The sequence below is a fragment of the Aythya fuligula genome, chromosome 25 (genome assembly GCF_009819795.1).
Source record: "Aythya fuligula isolate bAytFul2 chromosome 25, bAytFul2.pri, whole genome shotgun sequence".
NCBI lineage: Eukaryota > Metazoa > Chordata > Aves > Anseriformes > Anatidae > Aythya > Aythya fuligula.
In genome coordinates, this window is record NC_045583.1 from 3,592,860 (window position 1) to 3,599,310 (window position 6,451).

Genomic DNA, 6,451 nt, shown 5'->3' on the forward strand with positions numbered 1-6,451 from the left:
TGGATACAAGGAGCTCTTCTTGTAGCAGTAGGAAACAGCCACTAGGGCCAGGCCTAGTACCTAAATTTAATAAATGTAAGGAGAGCAAAGATGACACGTGCTACGAGATATTCCCAAATCCGAGGTACAGAGGTATGCAGAAAGGAGAAGGAGCCCCAGGGGTGCTTATCCCAACTTCTTACCCACAGATCCTATTCAGCAGCGCACCACAAGCCTGTGGTGGCATCGCTCACCTGCAGGGCTCTGGCATGCCCACATTATAATACATTCTTTAACCTCGTTTATCCACAAATGGGGCATTGATTTGACCCTACTGATGGAGCTGTAGCAGTACAAGTTATCCCCACAGCATGGATGTGGTTATCTAAGGAAATAAGGCTAGCCTAAGTAACACTTAACGCTGCCCGTGCTGAAGGGGGGTCTGTGCCTCTTCAGCAGGAGGAACATTCAAAAGCCTCACGTTCCCACAAAGAGATGATCACGCAGAAAGTGTCTGTATAGCAGGAACAGAAGCAGGCCTTTCCTAGTTGTACTTTGACAAGTCAGGGCCCAGAACAGGAGGTTTAGCAGGGGGGAAAAAAAAAAGGGGAAATTCGCTACCTGCCATCTCTACTGAAAATACGTCATCAAGACTAAAAAGAACAAACCAAGTTGTGTTCAGTCACCAACTGCATTATCTCCTTTCTCACTTCCAGTTACGGAAGCATTTACAGTGACGTTGTGGGCTTTAAGCAGGTAGCTTTTTTTAAATAAAAATTTAAAAAAAAAAAAAAACAACTTGAGGATTTGGGGTACTGTTCCTTAGGAACTGCAATTTTTAATGGAAAAGCACCATTGGTTTGCCAGTGTGAGATTACTGAGAGGAGAAATTTTTGCCCCCCAATCTGGGAGCTTGCTGCTAATGAGACTGCATTTGGATTTTAATGCTTACACCTGCAAAATATGCAATCGTCTGACACTCGAGATCTGTGTATCAGATGCTTCCTGTCTCTGCTGAACGCAGACCACAGCTCACTGCTGCAGTCAGCTTGGCTTTATCGTTGCTGGTTGTTTCATTCCTCCCGTCCCCTTTCCTCGCCCCAACCTGCACAAAATCAGTAGTCTGGCAGTTCAAGAAGAACCCAAAGGGTAGAGCACTTTGCTGTAACTGCAATCCATGTCGTGCACACGCTTCAAAACAATAAATAATTAACAGTGGTTAAAGTTAAAGTCAGTCTTTGGGCCCACTGGCCCGGTCTTTTTTTTTTCCCTTCCTCCCCCCTTTTGGAAACGTACATTGCAAACAGCATTTTTAAGACCTAAGAACTCTTTTGGAGGTGTTTTGGCCCACCGTGCAGTTATCCTTTAAACAAGTGGAACCCATTCTCTCTCTCACACAGAAAATAAAATAAGCACGATGGAAGGAGTGGCCTCAAGGCACACCCCTTAAATGAACTAATACAAACAATCACAGGTTGGTACAGGTAACCGACATACATAGCTTAAGATCATTCATTTGTGCTGTAGATTTTACAAATTTAAAAGCTTGTTAGAATGCTTCACATTCCCATCTACCTACCCGCAATAAGCAGGTATCAATGTTAATGTAATAGACATTAAAAAAAACAACACTTAATTGAGGTTTTACCTTCCCACGGGCAATAAATTCTCTGCCTGAGTCCATCCTATCTGATCTCAAACCAGCTGAAGGGATTAAACACACAAAAAGGCAGAATTCAGAGCTGCTGCTTGGGTTTTACCACTTACTCTGAAGAAGGGCCACTTGGCCACCTTACACAAGGGATATCTTGCAGAACTCACTCACCCAGGCATTACCACGACAGGTCTGCCCAGGTGCAGAGATGTTTGCTAGGCTGCTAAGAAGAAATCTGTGCAAACACTGCCATGGCAAGGGTAACTACATGTATATTCTTTCTTTTCTAAACCAGCCATTACCATTACTTGTAACAGAAGGTCCTTTCCAAAGCTACAGCTACTCTACCCAAAAAAAACCCACTGGAGTGTGTGTTCCCTGCACCACATTACATGACGTGGTGGATGTCATCTCACTGACCTGGCTGCAAGGGGCCCAGATGACATGAGAAAAATCTAAGAGGCCAAATCTAATCTGCCTTTGAACAAGTTGCTCCTTGAATTATTCCAAAAACAGAGATCTCAAACACGTAACAGTAAAACGCTAGCTTCTGAGCTTGCTGGTAAACTTTTCCACTTCCATACCGATACGAAATGTAAAAATGTCAGCGATATTGAGAGTACTTACAAAAACCACACAGATCTGCTGCTTCAGTCAGGAATTAATGACTGATTTCCCAACATTTCTGTCCCACGCAAAACGTTATCGGATACAAGGCACCAAATCTGAGGAATCATACAAAATTAGTTCACAAAATTGTATTGGCAGGTGAAACTAATCTCCCTCTACTTACTGTCTCTTCCTTAAGTACTTCTCATTCTGCAGCACTGTTGATTTCCACTGTAGCTTATCCTGGGGTATCGGGCAACAGCCAGAAGGTTCATTAGTCTCTCTCATTGAGGTGCAATTAAGCATACTCAGGCCTGGGGCCATCACAGTCAACATAAGCGTGTCTAAATTGCCACCAAGACAATATTTCTGCTAGAAGCCTTGCTTTTACAAACCAAAACAACTTCTGATAGTGAGTCCATAGGACACACTTACTGCTTTTACTGCTTCCAATTTGATTCCTATGCTCAAAAAACCTTCTGGAAGTCCTTAAGTACATGGGAGTGGTGCTGCCACCCAGAAAAGTTTGATGTCAAGCGTTTAATATGCGCTCTTCCATTTGCTGCCTCCCATTGACAACTCCAAAGCCAGATTGTGGAATTGTTCTGGTCAGAACTAATGGGGAAAAAATTGTTTTTTTCACTGTTTTGCAGAGAAACCGTTTTTGTGGTATGCATAGTTTAACTTGGGCATGCAGGCAGCAAAGGGGTAACATAAAGGCAAATCTGCGCAATTAACTCGCTAGTGGAATGAAGTTAGCTAAAATAAAGTGTTTTCTAATGACTACAGCAGATGTTGTATCACACCTGGCCATGAATACATTAAGATTCTTCATTCTTGAAAGCATAAAATTAAGAAACACCGATTTACTTACAAGTTGAACAGAAGAAGGACATGCTGGGAACAGTCCTGCCCCAAAGGCTGCGTGCTCACGAGCCTGGCAGTGGCTTCCTTTGCCCTCCAACAATAACCTGCAGGGTGCCACAAACCCAGCACTTGCTCTCAGCAGCTCTCAAGGCTCCTTGCTACAGGACTGAGCCCTGGTACAGGAATCGCTGTACGTACACAAACCAATTCCACTTCCAGTGGGACCACAAGAAAGATTCTAATCCTGCAGACACTCAGCTTGTGACTCAAAACTTTGGATGCTGAACTCCACACCTGAGCTAAGTTGCATCATTTGCTTAGGTGTTTGCAGAAGTAGAGCCTGCATTTGGAATTTTTCTAAACGTGTACCACTGTATTAGAGGAATTTGAAGCCAAACCTTTAAAGGAGGGACAAAGTTTGCATCACAGGCTGCACTTTGTCAGGCATTCATTTAAGTGAGCTTCGTTGTAATTGCAAGTTGTATGTTTGTCTTACTAATGTAAAGAAGTAGCTGCCAATTATTATTTCTGGCAAGCAGGACACTATAAAACAGTGTCCACCACGATGGGGGCGTTGGGCTATGCTTACACAAAGATGCCTGCAGTAGACAAATATAAACCAAACAGCATAAAAAATGCTATACGCTATCGCTTCCAAATAAAAGCTAAATATTACAGAAACCTCACAGTGTTGGAAAAAGCAAGTTTACTTTGAAGTATAATTCATTCCTTCCCTATCAGGGCAATCATTTTTCTGACCGCAGGATCTCCACGTCTCAGCACAACGAGGCTCACACGGAGAGGCCACTAACGTCAAAAGATGTCAACAGCACGTGCTACAAAATCTGCTCGGGCAATCGGGTGCACCAACGGCTACGGGTACGCTCCCAGCCCCCCTCTGCAACTTATTCGCTGACAGCTGTATCAATTCCTACCTGAATTCAAATATTAACGCAAAACACTCAGTCAAAAGATGAGCATTCACAGCGAAGAGTCTCGGCTCACTGCAGTAACAATCAGAGTGTGTATGAACAGGGTAAGGGAGTCGGACCGTGAGCACAGTATTTGGTAGTCACAGTAAAACTGTGAGCCTCCAGCTTTCCCTTCCACCGCTGAGATTAAGAAGGCAACGGCAAACACCTTTTCCTTTCATTTTCCTTCTAAGACGTGTAGTTTTCACAAAGCACGTTTTGCTCCAGAAAAGAATCCATCACATATCTGAAAATAGCTCGTACCTGAAAATCACGAGCACATGATTTCCATTCCTTCAGGAATGCCAACTTCCACCTGTGCTGAAGCCAAAGCAATTTCCTCCACATTCAGCAGGGTCACACTTACTTTTATTCTATCTCGGCCTGGCCTATTGCATTTGCATTAATTTTATTTACTAGTAGCACAAAAAATAATGCTACCTAGTAAATACGAGGATATATAGACATTCATAGGAAATCCTTCCAGACCACGCTACATTTAGAGAAACAGAAGTTAAAGTTTTCCCTTAGTTCCCACAGGACTCTTTCACACTGACTCGTCTCCAAAAAAACACATGAGCATGTGAACTCCCAATTAAGAATAATTGGCGAAAAACAGTTTTTGTAGGCTCAGAAAGCCACGTGTTCCTCAGATGTTCAGGAAATGGGAATTTTTAAGGACAGAGGAGACCTAAAGCGGCACTGTGCTCTAACAAAAGAGGAGTTTCGTGTTTGCTGTGCTCATCTCTGCATGGCTGAAGTGACATGTCAGCCAAAGTAAAATGGACCGATTTGCCCATAGGACAGGGAATTAGAAGTTGCAGTAGCGGCAGTGGAAAAAGAGGAATGGTATTTGGGAAATTTTCCTATTCTTCCCCTCTAAGAATAACGTACATTAATTTATGTCTGATGGGCATACGATGGCAAGGATTAAAGTAGAAGAGGGAAGAAGAGAAACCTGCTTTCAGAACTTCTCTTCCTGAAAATAAAATCAATTTTTTTTCTGAAGAGCCTCATGTTTTAGATGACAGCAACCTATAACCGTTTCCAAAAAAAAATTAAAAAATAAAGCAACCATCAAGACTGAAAGATGTCCTGTATCTTTGCAGTTACATATTCAGCTTTGTTTAAAACATGAAGCGTGAGCAGTCAAACCCCAAATTATAAAAATACCTGAGGTCCAACCGTAGGCTGAGAAGTGACTATAAAAAGTCAACTAGGGCCCTACATTCTAAAATCAAGATGATTACAAGATACAGACATTATTGTAGCCTTTCAAGCTCAACATGTAATTTGACAGTTAACTACATTCCTTCCCCTTATGCCCCAGCAGGAATAAAGACTTCACAGGTTAAATTCTGCTCATGACAGCACGACATCTGTGCAACCCCACTGCCTTCAGTTATTCTGGACCTTGTGTAACCACCAGAGTTCATGAATATTCCCACTACAGGAGCAGAAGCAGAACCTAGCTCCGTCTCCTACCGTTGTGGTATTACCTTCATCCTGTTCCCCTGAGGAAAACAAGCCACACTTGTTAAAAACAAAAAAAAAAAGTGCCAGTTTTCCAGTGTAAGTTGCCTCCATTCTAACTGCTTCTGCTGTCACAGCTCTGCAAGTCAGGGCTTTGAATTTCTTATAACCTGATCAGCACAGTTATGCCAGCAGAAACCTGTAGTATAGGCTTCGTTTTTGCTTCCACTGTAAACAGATGTGACTGATCACACACAGGTACATTCCCGTCTTATTACAGGGTGTTTTTGTTGTTTTCTTTGTTTGGTTTAAAACAAAACAAAAGACACATTCTCCAGAGCAGAACTGTTTCAAGAATCACATTCCTAGTGAATTTAGCTGCCTATTCAGTTCAGCCTAGAGAACAAACCATCAAGTGTGCACACAGCCCCCATAACACTGAAAAAAAAAAAAAAATAGCCAGCCATTTAAGCCATTTTTAGGAATAAGGTTTGCCCTTAAATGATAGCAAATAAATTAGTATCGCAGAAATAGCTGAGGTCTGGGGAATATTTTCTCTTGTAGAAGAGTGTCAAACATTTCTTCAGCAAGAATGGCTTTTAGGGCAGCCAACACCATTTATCCGACAATCATAAAAATAAATACCTGGGTGTGATTCAAACCCTGGAAATCTGAACGACAATTAAAGGGGATGGTACGATACCTGCTCTTTCTAGAGGTCTGTCAGCATTACTAGGTACTGAAGGTGTTTGGAAGCCAGTTGAATGCTTTTGTTTCCTGGTTGTGCCATGTTACATGTGTTACTCAAATCTATTTTGATATGAAACTAATGATACAAAGCATCAAACTCTCCCTTTTCGTTTTACGAGCATAATTTAACAATAATATTCATTAAAAA